Below are 18,695 nucleotides of genomic sequence, written 5' to 3' on the forward strand. Positions count from 1 at the left end.
TTTTTCATCCTACAATATAACACTGACCCAGTTTATAGTTTTAAAAAGCTAATGTTGAGTGTTCGCTCCCATTTGGGATAAGGCAGATCCAGAATGCAGCATTGCCATCTAGAGGACTAAAACACACACTCCCATCACAACAACTACAACTGAATTTGCTGCTGCTGTTCTCCATGTGCCAGATGGTTTCAGCAGGCCTGGAGGAAAGGTGTGTTGGACTGTATGTGCGCCCGCCTGCTCTTGTTAAACAATGTTATAGAAACCAACCTGCCAAACAACAGAGCTCATTTAGCAGCCAGCAGCAGCATTAATTGGCATGAATTAAAACAGTATGCTCTCTCGCTCACCACACTTTGGTGCTCAGATCTGTGTCCAAACTTTAAACAAAAGCAGTGTGTAGCAGACCAAGGCAAGGCCTTATGAGACCCAGACCTGCCCAGTTAGCGCTCCTGTAAGTGCTGTCAGATGCTAATAAAGTTGTACTGAATTAGAGGCAACCACAGCAGGAGATGAACTTCTACATTTCTCAAGCCAAGACCACAGCAGTTTTCAGTAAGTGAAGCTGTCAATTAAACGATATTAATTTATTCATTTTGTTCATATTTGTTCATGTTTGATTTAAAATGCCTGAGCACAGAATTCTGCCTGTAATATGGCTTGTCAAAGGAGCTGTCTAGCTAGCTGTTGTTAGCCAAATTAGCAATATGGCGTTAGCAGGTGCAAAATGTGGGCTTTAAATGGCTCAGGTTGTATGGTAGTTAGCTTTCATGTGTCATATGCAAATCTTGTGACGTTTTTGGGATGTGTGTGCTTTTTACTCAACATGGAGGTTAAGCATCATGTCTATTGTGTTGTTTGTAGTTTGGTGTTGACCACTGGCATGGTGAAGCAGCTGATAATGATAAGGAGTGAACATAGTTTGAGAGGATTGAGGCTCTGTGAAAAGAGGCTTTCTCTGAAACTCTCAAACACAATTTATCTCACTGTTATTCTTTCTGGGTACAAATACATGCAATTCTTTAAATGGTTCATGGTGATAAAAGATATGGAAAGTTTATGGGCTTTGAAAATGTCAATTTGAAGGCCTGGATCAGATTTGGGTAAATAGATTGGCAGAAAGTTGTGGAAAACTTGTCGCTGTCTCCTTAAGAAATCTATCTTCCTAGTATGTCAGCATTAGTTCAATAAAGATGCATATGTCATAAACTTTGGTGAAGACATATTGTGGTAAATTTTAATATGGATTTCATTATAATTTTCCTTGATATAGAGATGTTTCAGAGAATGTGTCAGAAAAAAATGTTCTCAAATACATGGAAAGTCACAAAAATTTAATGGCAACGATTCAACCATGTGAATATCAGCATGGCTGTGATACCATGTCATACCCACAATGCTTCTGGTCCAATGCTGAAGACAATCACTGCCGTGTTGATATATTTGTACAGCATCTTGACTTTGAGTGTATGGAACATTGTTTTCACACAGCAGTCCCTCAAACCTTATTAAGTATTTTCTTTTTTTTAAAGAGAAACAACAGTGATTAGCTTTTACTACTCTGGTTTTACATCTACCACCAGGGCTAATCCAGGCACAAGATTAAAAATCCTTAATGGTCATGTTTATTCCTCAAGTCTGCTTTCTTTTACAAAATTCAAACCTATGTAACATCATGAGTGTGGTTTTATTCTGTAGCCAAATGAGCAGGTGATGCTGATACGAGTTATGGTCAGGACTTTGAGTTACTGAAGTATTTGTGTGCAGCTGTGAACCACATGTCAGATCCAAGGAAAGGTCATTTGAAGGTCCAAAAGTGTGTGTGTCCTGCTGTGGAGATACACAGTATGATGGTGTGGTCACACTGGCTCTTTGCCACACACACACAAATTCACAGATAATCAATGAAACAGGGTTGTCCCTGATAAGTCTTTCTTCCTGGATTGACCCATAAACACACACTCACACATGCACACTTGCACACAGTATGACACAACCTACTTATTGATTTAATCACTGACTTACTTTGGGCAGATGTGGAAAATAATATGAGACAGTAACTACAATGTGTGACTGTGTGTGTGGTTGTGTGTTGGGTGCCAGAGGTAACAGGAAATCTATTGAGGAGGCGCCTGCCGAAAGAGGGAGGAAATTGACCCAGTTGACAGAAGAACCCCCTGAAGGCTGCTCTATAGTCATTAAGGCCTTTTAGCTCATCAACCTCCACCCAAACTAGGAGCTACTATGGGTTAGTGTCCTTTACTAAGTCAGTGGTATGAGTTTCTTCAACACCAGGGTTGTGTCTACAAAATTGTGGAAAATCTGGATCAGGGGACAGCAACATAATGCAGGTGTAATGACCAGAAAAATGTGTGTTTGGTCCGTATTAAAATAACTTTTCTGTAAATGAAATTGAAACAAAAAACTGTTGATCCAATTTGGGACAATGCTTTCCTGATAGGGATGCACGATATTGGATTTTTGCCGATATATCGAAACCCCTTTTGGCCGATACTGATACCAATACCGAGACTGATAATCACAAAATTGTTTGTTTTTTTCACTGTAAAGAAAGCTAAGTCTATCCTGTACTGGAATTTATATGTTACTCTTATTGTGACGGTCTTATTTGTTTAAGAAACACACATAAAACAAGACAAAAAAACATTTGATTTTACCATGAATGAGAAATGTATTATTTTTTCGAACTCAAGACATTCAGTATGGAAATACAGAAACATAATTTCTAACTGAATAGCACATTATCGGCTGTGCCTATCGGCAGAAATTTTCATATCTGCCGATACCGATAAACGTGTTTTTAAGCTTTTATCAGCCAATACCGATATTGTGCCGATAATATATAATCGGCATATATAATCGATAATAATATCGTGCATCCCTACTGGTAAGTCCAATAAAACTTCATTTCAGCGGTTAAAAACACATAAGGAACACACATATACCACAGGTATATCAGTTGGTAAAGCAGGCACTGCAGATCCAGAGGCTGTGGTCCTTGTTGCAGTGGCTGTAGGATTGATTTCTACTCCCAACGGTACAGTATATCTACTCCCTGCCCATATGTCCTGACCTTCTGTCTTGCTGTCCTGTTCTGTCTAATAATTTTTTAATAATCTAATCTATTGATAATAATAAACTTGTCTGTTTGCGACACATTTAGTTGGCTAAATACATTCTGGCAAATTCTGGAAAAACTTTATCCTTTTAGTATGACTGTAATCTGTCTTATTCACATAGGTCTGTTCTTTTTTCAAGCTTTTCCCTCACCAGCCAAAGGCAGATGCTTATCTCAGTTCCTCATCATTCTTAGTTAAAGAAATGTTTTAATGAACAGAAATCAATCAGGAGTAATCCAGGAGAATGTTATTTAGACAACACAAAAACAAAAGAAGAAAAAAATACCCTGCTCTATCTATTTAAAGGCACACCAGCATTTCCCCATTTATTTTACCTTTTATGAACAAATAAGTACAGAAGCTGGACTGTGTATTAATGTCTTTCTCACCTGTCTCATAGCTTGTATTTTATTTTCCAATAATATGACAGTATTTTTCGCCTAAGCGAATTCAATGTTTCCCCTTGCAGTAGTTCCATGTCACCACCAGGTGGCAACATTTGATTGCAAACACACAGTTTAAAGGTGATGTTGCACTTATAAGTTGCTGTGGCATTTATACTCCTTGTGTTTTTTTTAGAATGTAACCTAACCCATCTCATCCCATGAAAAATAAAAGAATAGTCGAACAATTGCAAACCGCTGATGTGAAAATCAAAAAAAGTGAAGCATTCACTGATGAGAAGATTTGAAGACAGAAAACTACTTTCATCCAGTTTCACTGACTGTTTTTGCATAAAAAGTAACGTCTTTAGCATGATAAAGTCCAGTGAATGATGATAAATGATGAATACACACTTTGGTTTCAAAGTTAGCCTCAAGTTGAGAAGACTGCAAAGTTTCTATCATGAGAGAGTGGCAGAGCAAGCAGAGAGAAGAGACGAGGGGCGAGATTACCTCTTCTGTTTCATCTTCTCCTTTAGCCCCCGTCACCACTCCTCCTTTTATCTCAGTAAGGCCCCTAGGGGAGAACACTGGACCTGTGTGTGTGTGTGTGTGTGTGTGTGTGTGTGTGTGTGTGTGTGTGTGTGTGTGTGTGTGTGTGTGTGTGTGTGTGTGTGTGTGTCAGGAGAAGAGGGGGGTCTTGGGGGTCTGGCCACAGGATCAGGGTCCCTACATCTTGAAAGAAGGAGATGACAACATGAGATAATAGTGGAAAGGAGTGACAGGATTGTGTGTGTGTGTGTGTGTGTGTGTGTGTGTGTGTGTGTGTGTGTGTGTGTGTGTGTGTGTGTGTGTGTGTGTGTGTGTGTGTGTGTGTGTGTGTGTGTGGGGGGGTCATTGCCTCCCCCAAAGCCCGATATTCTGTGATATTCTACCTGCTCACTTGGTGATCTCTCTGCTGAGTTCACAGATGAATAAAGCAGGTTGTTGAAAACAGAGTGGATGGGGATGGGTGTCTTTAATCAAACACTAAAAAGGAAGTAGAAGAAATACAAGATTGGCTCAGAGTGTTCATGGCACAGTCGAATTGAAGTTGTTGAAGTGAGAAGTGTGGAAAACAGTCTTTTTTCAGCTTTTGCTTAAGGTTAAAATACCATGCCCTTTTGCAGATTGTGTCACAGCAAGAAAAGTAGTAGATTCCCAACATTAGGAAATGTTTGAGTTTTCATTTTTTTCGAATAATAATTGAATTATTTCGTGCACTTGCTTTAATATTAAGATTTCAGTGGTACTGAAATCATGCAAAACCTCAATTTCCCTTATTTGGGGATTGTGTGTTTTTTTTTTACTAACACTGTAGTGACATAAAAAATGGAGCTGCTAAATGTTAAGGGGAGATAATCCTACTGCTTTATATGCACAGAAGAAAAGAAATGAGACCTAAGAGGTGAGCTGGAAAAATTGTACTACTGAATGTACCAATCACAGGGCTTGTAGTCTGCGTTGTTTCCAAAGGCAGTTACATTAAGAGGTGGTGCATGTCAGGCTATTTGTACACTTTGCTGTGTGGGCAAAGGGCTGCAGAAACCTGCAGCAGTTCTGTATTGCACAACTTGATAGAATTAAATTTCGGCCCAAAGAGATTCTAAAGGTAAATTAAAATGTTGTTTTGTCTTGATGCAAATAGGCTATGTAAATAGAAAAAAAATCCATTGTTTCTATATTTTCTACTTTTTCCTACAAATTTGTAATTTCATATTCTTATTATTATTCCATTTCGTATTGTTATTGTATTTACTGCAGCTGCTGTGGCAAAAAAAAAAAAAAAAATCCCCATGGGGGATCAATAAAAGAATATTCTATTCTATTCTATTCTATTCTATTCTATTCTATTCTATTCAATAGCTGTCATAATGCCAATACAATAGCCTTTAGTTTTTAAACATACACCTACTTTACCTGTTCTTTCTGTTTCTTTAGCTATTTGAAGAAATAATTGTAGTTTCACTTGGCTTTAAGTCAAGTCCAGTTCAACATCTGCTACTTCATATCAGCATACACCTAATACACTTCAGTGTCTGGGATGATAAAGGTGGAAAAGTGTGGCTTCTTCTTACTACAAAACCTCCCAGAAAAAAACAAAACAAAAAACAAAACAAAAAACATTTTCATCAAAACTCTAAGACTGCCAGGCTTAACCAATACAACACTGAGCCCAATGAAGTTTAACGAGGGGGTATTCTGCTGTCCCATATTTTAGACATAGATGTAAAGTATCAATTCTGGATGCTCCTATGCAGTCTTTGAAACAGCTACAGATCCCAACGAGAGATCCCAACGAGACTTCCTAAAATAATGACGTCTTGAGTCTCTCTTAACTGGTTTATGACTGTTGAGAGGCAGGCCTCAAACACCAAGGTCTGCCCATAGCTCTCCCCCCGACAGGTATTTAGAAGGATAACCAATCAGAGGGAAGGGGGTTTGTGGAGCAGGGAGTCTTAAAGTGTTTCAGAGTTTTCTAAAACAACAGTGATAGAAAAATAGGGATTGTTTTGAGCTGTAACTCTTGTAAAGCTACTATGGCACGACTAGACGAAGAATATACAGACTTCTAAAAAAAAAGGGCACAATACCCCTCTTTCAATAGCTTTGTTTTGAAAACTTTCTGATGGTAGCTTTGGTTTGATAAGCGCCCTTTCTGTGTGTCTTCATGTTAAAAACCAGGTTCAGTGTAACTGTACTCCTTGGTACTGGATCAGAATAATCTCATGTTGTATGTAGACATGATTTTTTTTTTTTTTTTTTTTTTTTCAGATTTTTTGACTCAATTGTTGTTTAACTAGATTTTGGATTGAGTAATATCCTCCTGACTTCCTGGCGTTTGCAAAATTCTGCAATGCTTACATATAATTTGCTTGTGGTGTATAGATTTTCTCAGTCAAGCTTGTTTGCTGTGATTTAGGATTGGCTCTGCATCATGTGGTTCAGCTTCTCCTGCGTCCTAGTGGCTTTGTTTTGTAAAGCACTATTAGGTGATGGGTTTTTCAATTCTTTGAAAAATGCCTGAATAAATGTAGAGTAGGAATGGAGAAAAGGGACCCATCAAATTGGCAACAAAGCTGAAAACATCCGCAAAAGCCACAATATAAAGGATATAAGATAGACAAAACATTACACACAGTTGAACATAAAATAAAAACACAGAGGAACTAAAACACATTGATGCAATGTTTCCACTGTGTCAGAGAAGCATTATAGTTTAACTCAACTGTGCTCACACGCACAGGTGTCAGACAACACAGCTGCCAGTGGCACTCTATATTGTCATCTTTGACATTATTGCTTGATACACAGTGACTGGGCAGAACACACATGTTTGATGTGGTGTACACAAAGCAAAACTCACATCCTGCTCCTGATTGAAACAGAGCAAATCGACCATGACCTGTTTTTGCTTGATGATCCTGGACCAGCATCCAATTGTTAATCCACTTACATGTGTGCTTGTTTTTAGGAGAAGACTCTGTTGACATAAGGCGGGGTGAGAGACGGAGAACATACCACATCTTTAGATTACTTTGGATTGGTTTTATTGTCCATCTCTGTGGGAAATCATGCCTGGTTTCTCCCTGAATACCACTGTAATGTAGAGGTAATGTAAACTACAGTGCACATTTCAAACCTGCTGACAGCACAGCTAATAGCTAAAAAAAACAGCGTACTTCTCTGTGTCTGTGTGATGAAGGCTTTAACCAGTTTTGATGTCATTGAGGTCAAGAAATTAGGGGGTAGCCACATTTAGACAATAGAGATTTACTTTAACCTAGTTACAATCATCATAGACAGGATTCATGGCTATTTTTGTCCTTGACCTCTGCTGAAAGAAATTGAGCTTCAGCAGGGTCTTTCATTAATACTGATGCTTGTTTCTTGGATCTTTGATAGTCTATGTATCACAAGCTTAGACTGTGAAAAAAAAATGGACATCTGCTTGCTCGGCTCGGAGTGAGGTCTCCACAAAAACTGCTCCCCCTGGTGGCTGGCTGCAGTATTGGTAAAAAAATCTGGCTTTCCAGCCATTCCAGATGGGCTGTGGTCAAACTTTAAAAAATTAATACACCTCGTAGAAATGTTTCTTACATCGGATTGTTGTGGTGATTTGAAGATATCATTTGGCTGTCTTGTATTCAAGTCCTCTTTTTTTCTGAAAAGTTTCATTCTGATTAGTTATACAAGGTTAAAAACAAGGTTTTACGTAACGTTTAACGATGATTGACAGCTGCCGTTCTCGTGTATTTTTTTCAGGGATTGTAAAATGTGTCGGGAGGTAAAATCAAGAAGTAATGAGACTCTCAAAAGAAAAAAAAATAATTATTGTTTTGTCACCCAGCTCCACTCAGATTCTCCCAGAATCCCTCATCGTCTCTACTGCCCAGACTCTGGCTGCCATTGCTGCCAATGGCTGCACCTGTGACGGGGGAATTTTGGCTTCAAAACTGTACAATGGTAAATGGCGGAGCCACGCTGTCCACTCTATACACAGTCTATGATCACAAGGCCCATTGAACATATGAGTTGTGGTATCCCTATTACAAAACACATCAGCCCCATAGATATATCTGTAGTGTAGTCAAACATAATCTCAAAAGTTAGTGCAACAGAGGATTTTCTGGATGATTCCTGGTATAACATTTCAATAGACTTCTCTCCATTTTAGCAACCATGTGAGGTTGCTCATTCTATGGGCTAAAAGACTACTCACTTTCACAATTTTTAAAGCCATATGTCTCTGCTTCCTGGTCCTGTGGCTGGCTGCTTGTCCAACAAACAAAGGCTATAGGAAAGTTTGACTATAGGGAAACTTTCTCAACAGCTTGTGAAGCTTCCAGGATTTTATGCTACCACTGTGGTCATTTTCCTCAGAACCTTCAACTGACATTAATGTTTGCAAAGGAAACTAAACAAAACCCCTAAACCTGCTGAATTATTTTCACAATAGATAAAATACAAAGCCTTTTATAAAATCCAGAAGTATTATTTCAGCTCAGCATGACACTTGGTCAAATTTTGAATCTTTTACTATGAGAGTGGGCCCCAAAACACAAACAAAAATGACATAATTAAACCTCACAGCAGGTCTGGACTCTTGTGTTATTCCTACTTTAGAGGCCACTGTATTAATGTTTTGTCTTTTACTCCAGCCCTTGAAACATTTAACAGTAATGTTTTACATATACTCAAGGCTCTGTGGTTTAACTATTACCTTAATGTGCTCTATTTCTTATACACCCTACTAGTTTCTTTACAAACTTAAATATTTTCTTTCGATTGTGTCTTTTTTCTGAGCATCAAAGAAAAAAAAACACAAAACATTAAATCTAATTCTCTGTTTATGCCTTGGCTTGATTTAAGTCCCCAAAAAGTACTATTTCAGTTGACTGAAAGCTTAAAACTTCAGTTTACCAAAGGCCAGTTTCTAGGCTCAAGTGATCTCTCTAAAGCCTGACTGTGAGCTAATGATAGGGTTTGTTTGCATGGTGCTGTCTTTAATCCTCCAGGAGCTGAAATGAAGATCAACAAAAGGTGGTAGACACACATGCTCGTTCTCATTCACAGGCTGTCCTAGTTATAGCTCTGTTTAAATATTTGACCCATGTGACGTTAAAGACCGAAAGTTCATTTTAAGAATGAGAGGAGGACACTTAAGATCAAGACTCAAGATTACTCAGAGGAAGCTGTATCAGGAAAGAGCCAGATTTACTGAACCGTCACATAAAGTTAAGCACAACATATTCAAGACATGGGATTACAGAGTCTGTGGGTAAAAAAATCTCAAATAATGTTTAAGTGGGGCCAAGGTTGGCAGAGCTAGCACCACCAGCTTTTGTTCCATAGACACAACCTATACAATATAACTGAGTCTCCATTTTTCAGATCAGAGCTAAAGGCTGTATACCATAGACTGTAAAAAAAACAAAAACAAAATGACGTAATCTTGCTCGGCTTGAAGTGAGGCTGCACAAAAACTGCTCCACCTGGTGGCTGGCAGCAGTATAGGTCAAAAAATCAATCTCCCCAGGCATTCAAGATGAGCTGTGATCAAATGTTACAAATAAAAAATAAAAAAAATACCCCTTGAAGAAATGTTCCTCACATCCAATTGCTGTGCTAATGTGAAGATATTATTGGGCTGTGTTATGTTAAAGTCCTCCTTTTTCCGGTAAGTTTTGTTGTCATAAGTTATTAGACGTTGAAAACAGGGTTTCATGTCATATTCAACAATGGTTGACAGGTGCAGCTCTTGTTCACTTTTTCGGAAATAATAAAATACGTCGAAAGGGAGAACGAAGAACAGATTAGACTCTCCCAAAGAAAAAATAATTATTTTTTGTCATCGGCTCCACTCTGATTCTCTCAGAGTCCCTCATAGTCTCTACTGCACAGACTCTGGTTGCGCAATGTCAGTGCCTGTGATGGGGGAGTTATGGCTTCAAAATTGTACAATTATAAATGGCAGACCCACGCTGGCCTCTCTTTATGCAGTCTGTGGTGTATACAAAAGGCTTAAATAGGCAGCAAAAAAGCTCTCACTTCACCAAAAGTAAAGTGGCCTGTTGACGAAGCTCACTGTACGATCAGACAAGGTAAGGGCCAAGGCTGCTTTCGATCAAACATGCTGGAGCACACATGGAGACTGGATTAAAGAGCTACATTTACCTAGTGGATGTTAGACGCTGAACACAGACAGGGAAAACTCTGAGTTGGTTCAGTAAATTAAACTGTCGGTTCCTGAGGTTGTGAAGCCAACCAAAGTGGTCCCGACTCCCGATATAGGAAGTTATGGCTTAACACAACTTTCGGTCAACCTGGAAACAGACAGAGGTGAAGGTAAGGTGAGCCTCCTGGCAAACAACTCCAACATTCCCACCCTTTGTCAAAGTAGACACACCATAATTATGCAGATTCATGCATCTTTAGAGTAGAAAAGATAATAATAAAAAGAGAGCTTTAAACATGTTTACTTTTTAACATAGAATTAGGAATACCATCCATGGGGATTCCTGGTTTTTGAGTGATCCTCAAGTGGACTTTCAAGTAACTGCAGATTTTGGCGTGTAATGACCTTTTTTTCGTATATCACTAGAGATTGCAGCTTGGTTATATTTTTCTGCCTGTGTAAATGCCAGAAAGGTTTAGTGAGGCCACTTTTCCTATCTACTGATCCAGGGTCTGATATAGTAACGCAGGCATAACAAAGGTGAATTGGTGTCACAGTACAATGTTGGCAGGATGGGACAGCTCTGTGTATGTCTGAGCTGATGCGCGTGTGGAACTCCTGCTATTTGTTTACCTATGTGTATAGGGAATCCGGCGGTGTGAAAGAGCCTGGTCACACTGTCCACACAGCTCCTCAGTGATGATGAAGATTATCTAATGGAAACTGATGAAGATAAACATTGTAGTTTCCTCATGGACAGTGTTGGGGCCATTACAGCACAAGTGCCATTACATCCAGCAGACCTCTGTAAGTTAAGGGTATTCATTAGAGTTCAGTTGGTGTTTGAGCTCCTCTCCTTAAAGACAGTAGTTTACACAGTCTCCTGTGGAGCCCCTTCCTTACTCACTGTGGACCATCCTCTAGTAATCCTGTGATAACACTTTTAACTGACAGCGACTAATCCATGTCACAATCCCACGATTAACACGTCAGTTTGTCAAAGGGGAAGAGTCCAGTGTGACTGTTGTTGTTGTTAAGATTTCCAAAAGCAAATGAGTAAACTTCATGTTCATACTCAAGCAAACAGAGGGACAATGCTTGGTTAGTGAGGGATTAGCACAGACACGGATTATGGTCCTGCTGTTTCACTGTTTGAACTCATGCATGCACACACGCCTGTGGACACACAGAGGGCCATTGACTGTCTAAGAGGATCATGGTGGCCTTTGTCATGGATCTTAAACACATAATGCATAGAAAATAACAAAAAAAAAAACGTAAAGACAAGCGCAAATTCTAAAACACAATGTCATATTCAAACTAAACTGTTCAGTTAGATGTCACGCTCACTCAAGTTAGAGCTGGTGAAATTTAGAGTTACGCTCAAAAGGCTCACAGTTGGATAAACTCAGTGAAATAAGACAGAGCATCTGAAGTTAATCCTTCTCCCCTTATTGAAAACTTCATTGCAAGACCCAATTAAAAGAAGGGAATACTGAACTGCAAACTTCATCACTGATGCTTCATCCTCTAAACTTTTTAAAGTAATCAAACCCCTGAACTGGAAAGCTAGAACCTTCTGAAGAACCATTTGATTTTAAAAGTTACAAATTGTAACAAATACAAAATAGTGTATGTTTTGCAAAATGATATGGTTCAGAAAACTGTGTTTTTACACAACAGGCTTTGTAACTATTTGCATAATGACCCCTATTCCCATTATGCCACTTAAGATCACACACAACCTCTGTTGAGGTGACGAGATGTGTGCACAGCCAAGTGTTTGTGCAGACTGACTGCTGTTTGCTCACGGTGATGCAGAAAAAGCTGATAACTGACAGTTTCATAGAGCTTTAGTTTTTGTTAGGTTTTTAGAAACAGGAAGTCTTTCTGAGATCTATAATGGCTGTCATTAATTTGCAGCAATACTAAACAGTCCTGAATGCAACCCACTGCTTTTTCTCCTTCCAAACATCCCATCCTAAAGAAGCCCCCCAAAAATACAACGGTCATTAATGTGCATGAACACAATCAAATATTTTACTGGTTTTTCTACTTAAATTCAAACTTTTTTCCATACTTTTGTAATTTAAGAGTCCCAGTATTGACAGTTTGATAATCATTTTACACATGCTTAGTTACAAATAGAGCAAAGGCATCAGTTGAAATGTTGTATCCAAAATATTTTCTAAACTAATGAAAACAAAATGCTGGTTTTAAGTTTGATGCCACTGAAAAAAATAATAATGCCAAAGATACACTTTGAAAAAGACTCCCTACTAAGAGGGTTAATTTGCAGCAGTTAAGAATCGTGACTGTTTTAAAAAGGGCATTTCAGAGATACTGAGTCTCTAAGATTACAGTCTCAGAGAGCTGTTCACCGCTCTGTTAGTGAATGGAGACATCTGCACCAAAGGGAAAAGATCTAAAAAAATACCTGCTGTTTTGTGTGATCCTTAGGTCCCCCAAGCATAACTGCACCAAAACTGACATGTCTCTTTAGTGGAAATCACTGCATGAGATCAAAACCATTTCCAAAAAAACATTTTCTGTGAAAAAGTTTATTGCTGCATCCACTTTTGCAGGTTAAAATTAAACAATGCAAAGAGGAAACCATGCACTGCAACCATTAAAAACTGTTTCCCAATATTCTCTAAATTTACTTTGAGACCTTAAAACTTCAGAAAAGTGGTTAATAGTTAAATTGTCAGCAGCTGAAAGAGGTAGGCAAAATGCAGTCAGGGACAGCTTCCTGATGTTTTCACACACTAGGAGTTAATTAACAAAGACTTTGATTGAACATATGGAAAACTGACACTGACAAAACCACAAACTGTAGCAAGGTTTGGGATTTTACTGTGGATGGAAGTTATCCCTACATTATCTTTAACTTTATAACTTTAGTACAAACCAAAATCTACATCCTAAAATGCACAACCCCCTAAAACTGTAACTACAAAAGCTGAAAACATAAACCCTCATGAAAGTGGATTTTTTTAAATCTGTTTGGTTTGCTGTATTTTCTTTTTGACTGTATAATAGCTTTATTTTGTTTTTGTTTTTTTCAGATGTGGTCAAAAAAGAATTAGCAGGAAAAAGACATGAGACAATGCAGATACCCAATGAAAACCCCCAAACTTTGTGTTTGTGTATGTGTGAGTGTGTGTGTGTTTCTGTAAGGTGTCATTCCCTGAGAGGGGGCTGTAATGAGGGATGAATGAGAAGGTCAGAGGAGAGCCGTCTGTCTCTGTGTGTTGTGTAGATGAATAGATGAGAGCCGGTGTGGCCTCAGGCTCTACCTGACAGGCTGGCTCGCTGCCGACCTGCTCATCATTCTCAAGCTGACTGTACTCACCTGTTCAAATACATCTCTGAACACGGGGGGAGTCAGTCTGGTTTTAAAGGTTACATATCATCTTCTTTTGTTTTGATCAAACTCTTTGACACTCTACAAATGTTACTGCTTTCTGTGTAAGCCTTGGTTAAGTCTGTTTCCAGGTAATTTACCTTCAGTTTCCATGTTTTTTTTTTCTGTGTTCACTTTCTTACCAGTGATGTGGTATTTCAAACACATGGGCCTTACAAAACCATACCACTAGAGCACCCATGTTTTGTTTTTGTTTTTTTCATTTAGGATGCAAATAAAGTGATGTTGGTTCAGCACATAAATCAATGATTTGATATACATAGCAGATAGCTGTCAACAATAACTGACAGGGTGTTAGCACTATGGATTTATCACACCTCACCATGTTCAATGAGCATGTGTAAACAGCACTCAGTCTGGCGTCCATGTCTGGAGTTTTAAACTTGGAGAAGTCCTCCTCATGGACCATACAACAGTTGGTCAGGCCTATCATTATTCTGTTGGTGTGGCTGTTTTTCTCTTCATTGGCACGCCAGGAATTTTAAATTTCACCAGCTGTGTACTCATACTTAGATATTTGCATTTCTAGTCTACTCATATTGAAAACAAAAAAAAGAAAAAATGTCTTGAGGCAATTTTTGAAACTTGGCTGTAGTCAGATACAGATGTCATTATGAATGGAGATCACTATACAACCTTGTTCAACTATAATACAAGCAAAATAAAGCACGTGTGAGCATGTTACTTCTGTAAAATAAGTCAGATTTTATACACACACACACACACACACACACACACACACAAATATATATATATATATAACTTTACTACTGAATAAAACAAAGTTAAAAAGAAACTACACAATACAAGTAAATAAAAAACAACAACAAAAAGTAACATCAAGTTAAAAATGATCTGTGAATTTGGAGAATGCAGCTTGGAACAGATGGGTCTAGTGTTGAGTCATGTCTGATGGTCAGTGAACTTATGAGCTTTAAGTCTAAAATTTAGCATAACTTACTCCTAAGCAAAGAAACACTTCATAAAAGTTTCATTTGTGAATCAAAAGCCTTGCTGACTTGTTCACTGATGGAGCTGAAGTGGGAGGAAAACATGTTGTCAATCCAAAACAGAGACTTAGATCCTCTTTTGCTCCATCCATGGTTGTTAGCTTTGTTTAATAGCTGTAGGACATAGTTTGCAGCCAAAAGCTACACTCAAATGCATATTAAAGATATTTGCTCTGATCGTGCAGTCATAGGTGACAAAGACGGCCTTTCAACACATTCATGCAATCTTAATGGGGAAGAAATAAACCAAAAATTTCTTGCACCATCTAACCAGCTCTCACACTTTACCCTTTCTCCTGTCTTCCTTACCCCAGCAGTCTCTCCTCATGCTGGAGAGACAGAAGGATTTTGATGTTGTCCCAGACAATAGACAATTTGGGTGATTTCCTGTGTGCTAGTGTCATATGATTTTGTCCCGAGGCAGTGATGTTCCAGAGCCTTTTGTCTGTCTGGCCCGAGCCATGGAAGTCTGACTTCCCTCTTTCTCCCTTTCCCTTTTCATGTGGCCTGTGTGAATGAGCCGAGTCCACGGCTATTGTGGTGTGATTTAGTGATTTATCCATTGGATCCAATGACCGAGGGATTGACGTGCAGTGTTAACCGTGTATTTGATACCACCAGCCAGCTCTTTCACAGGGATAGTCTCTCCTCATAGGAAAGACCTGTGCATTGTGGGAAACAATGGCTTTTGTTGCATTGGATAATGGAGGTTTTAGAAAGGGTATTCATGTTCCTGTGGTGATTAGATGGTTTTAATGTTTAAGTTGAGTAAAAAATGATATAATCCTCTCTCTGATTTCAGTGATGCCCTCACTGTCAGTTCCTTTTTTCTCTTCAAAGTTCAGGTGTAATGAGCTCATGGATTCCAGTCAGTCAAAGTCAAGCGTAGTGCTCATGCGGAATACTTTATGATTCTCTCATTGTTGTTGTTAAGAAAGATGCTCACGAGTGAAAGAAGTGAGTGAAAGTGACGAGGCGTTATCCACATCAGGAGGTCTAAATGAGTGCATGAGATGCCAGCTGATAAACTGGAGTGACATGGATGGTTGCAAATCTTTTAATCAGGAAATGTCAGCCTGAATGTAGAGATTCCTTCTGCCCCAGCATGTTCCTGACCTGAGGCTGTTACAGGAGCATCAGTTCCTTACTGATGTCGGAAACAGGCTTTGAAATCCAACTTGTGCTTCTCTTCTCTGTTCTCATAGAACAGATAAATTACATGCAAAAGAGCTGTGCAGAAAGGGCAAGAAACTTGTGCTAAGGTAAATGCAAACTAAATTCTAAACTGAAGAATCATTCAGCCATAAATACTGAGATAATGCAAGCCAGGGATGGAGTCAGAGCAGGTTTTCAAATGACAATGACAGTGTTTCAGGAGCTCTGATACTTTTGAAGTCTTTAGTGCAGTCTGCAGATTGTTGTTGTTCTGCAAAAATGATTTAGAACTTTGTCACAAACAGCTGCTGAGAAAATTGAAAAATGTTTTCCAAGACAATTGGCTACATATCAAGTGTTTTCTAGTTAATGAAATAACACTTTTTTTTCAAAATCTCTTTGTATTACATCACATTGGGATGTCAGAACATATTTTTAAACTCTTCTTTCCATAAGGTGGAGGCAGAAAATTTTCTGTTTAAAGTGTTTAGATGCAGTTGTCAGTCTTTCTTCCTCTTTCACACTTTTTTTTATTTCTATCCCTTACTTTTCCTTTATCTGCAAAAAAAAATACATGCATATCGTACAGAGATGCAAAAGCACACAGAAAAAGAGCTGCATGAGGTGCAATGTTGACGATGAAGAAGTAATCACTAAATTTCAGACTGCAGACTGATGACCATCGCATCCATGTTAGTGCTTGTGGGTTTCTTTTTCTGATCATAGAGAAAAAAGCATAAAGATGTAAATCAGAGGGAATCAACTCAAACACAAAGTGGCTGAACCCCTTACCAAGTATTAAACAAAGCATGACAAAAAGGCAGATCCATGTTAAATTGAGGGCTGAAAATAATGTTTATCTTTTATGTTAGCTAATCTATTCATTATTTACTTTGGATTTGTCAATTAATTACAATTACTCTATATACTACTTGGATCCCTGTTTTACCTCAGCTGCTGAAACATTCACACCAATGAATTTCAACCAGCTAAAGCTAATTTGAATAATGGCACACACTTTGTACTCAACCTGTTTCACCAATTCGTTTTTGATCAAATGTCCCCAAACTTTGGAAGCCCTGGTTCTACTGTTTTGAGCATCCTTTGTGCAATACTGCCCCCACCACTTCCTGTGGTGAACTGCAAGCACAGGTGAGTTTTACGGCCCGTATTTGATTCTGCCAATTTTTGTTCTTGACCTTATCGCCTATGTTGCCTAATCATTGGAGTTATATTTATTTCTCTAAATCAACTATATTTTTACTGCGTTGTATTAAACCAGGGGTGGCCAACCAGTCAGAGACCCAGAACCACAAAATTACTGTGGTACTACAAAGAGCCACACCACACATGTGGTCTTACAAACACATTTCCTCTCACACATAAACCAAATGACATAAAATGAAAAGCAATACATTTCCATCTATCTATCTATCTATCTATCTATCTATCTATCTATCTATCTATCTATCTATCTATCTATCTATCTATCTATCTATCTATCTATCTATCTATCTATCTATCTATCTATCTAGATACCTATGAGCGCATGAGCGATTGAGAGGAGCACATATAGAGAAGAGAAACCGAAACTTAAGTATCAATTTCATCACCCAAGTATTGATCAATACTGATCCCAACGTAGGCATCCATATATCAATATTTTAGATTGAGCAGCACACCACTACTCATAACACTATACATATCTATACATATTTTTTTTATGAATGGATCAAAAAGCCGCATGCTAAAAGGCAAAGAGCCACATGCGGCTCACGAGCCACAGGTTGGCCACCCATGTGTTGAACCAACAACCTGTGACGTGAACTTAGTGTTAGATGTTTTTAGCTAACACTGCTGCTATCTGTTGGGTCTCATTCCTTCTAAGCTTCTTGTCTCCTGTGGCTGTTATTGCTCTTAATCCTGTCCTGTTCTTGCTCTTAGTGACTCCTTGATTCTACATCACATCAGGTTGTCTGTTGTGAAAAAAGCTCTGTATTAATTCATACATGTTATTGAACAAAAACTAAAAATGATTTTTGGCACTGATTATGAACCTAAAGGCTCCACTTTTCTTGTGTGAGCTGTGTTCTTGGATCAGTCTTGGTTCTCACTCTTAAGAGCTATTGCTGGCTCCAATGGCCTTTCATGAGCTTGCAGTGACCCAGTTTATCATGTCACAGAGTTCCATAAATATATATTTGTGTAGTAAACATCTCTCAAACAGCTACGATCACAAAATGTGCCAGTTGCCAGTCTCAAACAGACACTTGTTTTTTAAGATGTAAGTTTTTCTTGTGACATGACAACAACACAGAGTCAACATGTACTTTTTAATTACAGTTGCGTGACTGGTGCTTGCTCGGATACTGGCTAGGACATGTGCCGAGTTGGAAAAGGACAGCAAATATCAAAGCCAAATATTCAAGCTGGCAACAACTGTGGATGAACTGCAGTGTGTGAGTAGAGCTCAGATGATGTTGGAATGTAAATGACTCTCTGACTCAGTGATTTTCAGCGCTGCCAACTCAACAACTTCAGGTCTGGGAACTTAAGCAAAATTAATTGTGGCACATGAATTAACCACTGAATTAGGTTCCTTTAAATGGAAGTTCTCTGAAATAGTTCCTGCATTCTTTGAAAAGGCCTCACCATGTAGGTCAGTGCTGAATGGGACTTTGTTGGAGGTTTATCTTGAGAGATGATTCTTACAGAGGTAGTTAGAGTGTAACAGGACATGGTTGGCTTTATAACAAACAGGCTTGAGTGTATTTCAAACATGTCCACTGAGCTGAAGCTGACTCCAGACTTGAACTGAAGTGAATCTTTTGAACCAGTTCAACTGTCGTTCACAACCTGAATGTT

This window comes from Halichoeres trimaculatus, unplaced genomic scaffold (genome assembly GCF_033239565.1).
Source record: "Halichoeres trimaculatus isolate MK-OKI-2021-1 unplaced genomic scaffold, fHalTri1.1 fHalTri1_scaffold_15, whole genome shotgun sequence".
NCBI lineage: Eukaryota > Metazoa > Chordata > Actinopteri > Labriformes > Labridae > Halichoeres > Halichoeres trimaculatus.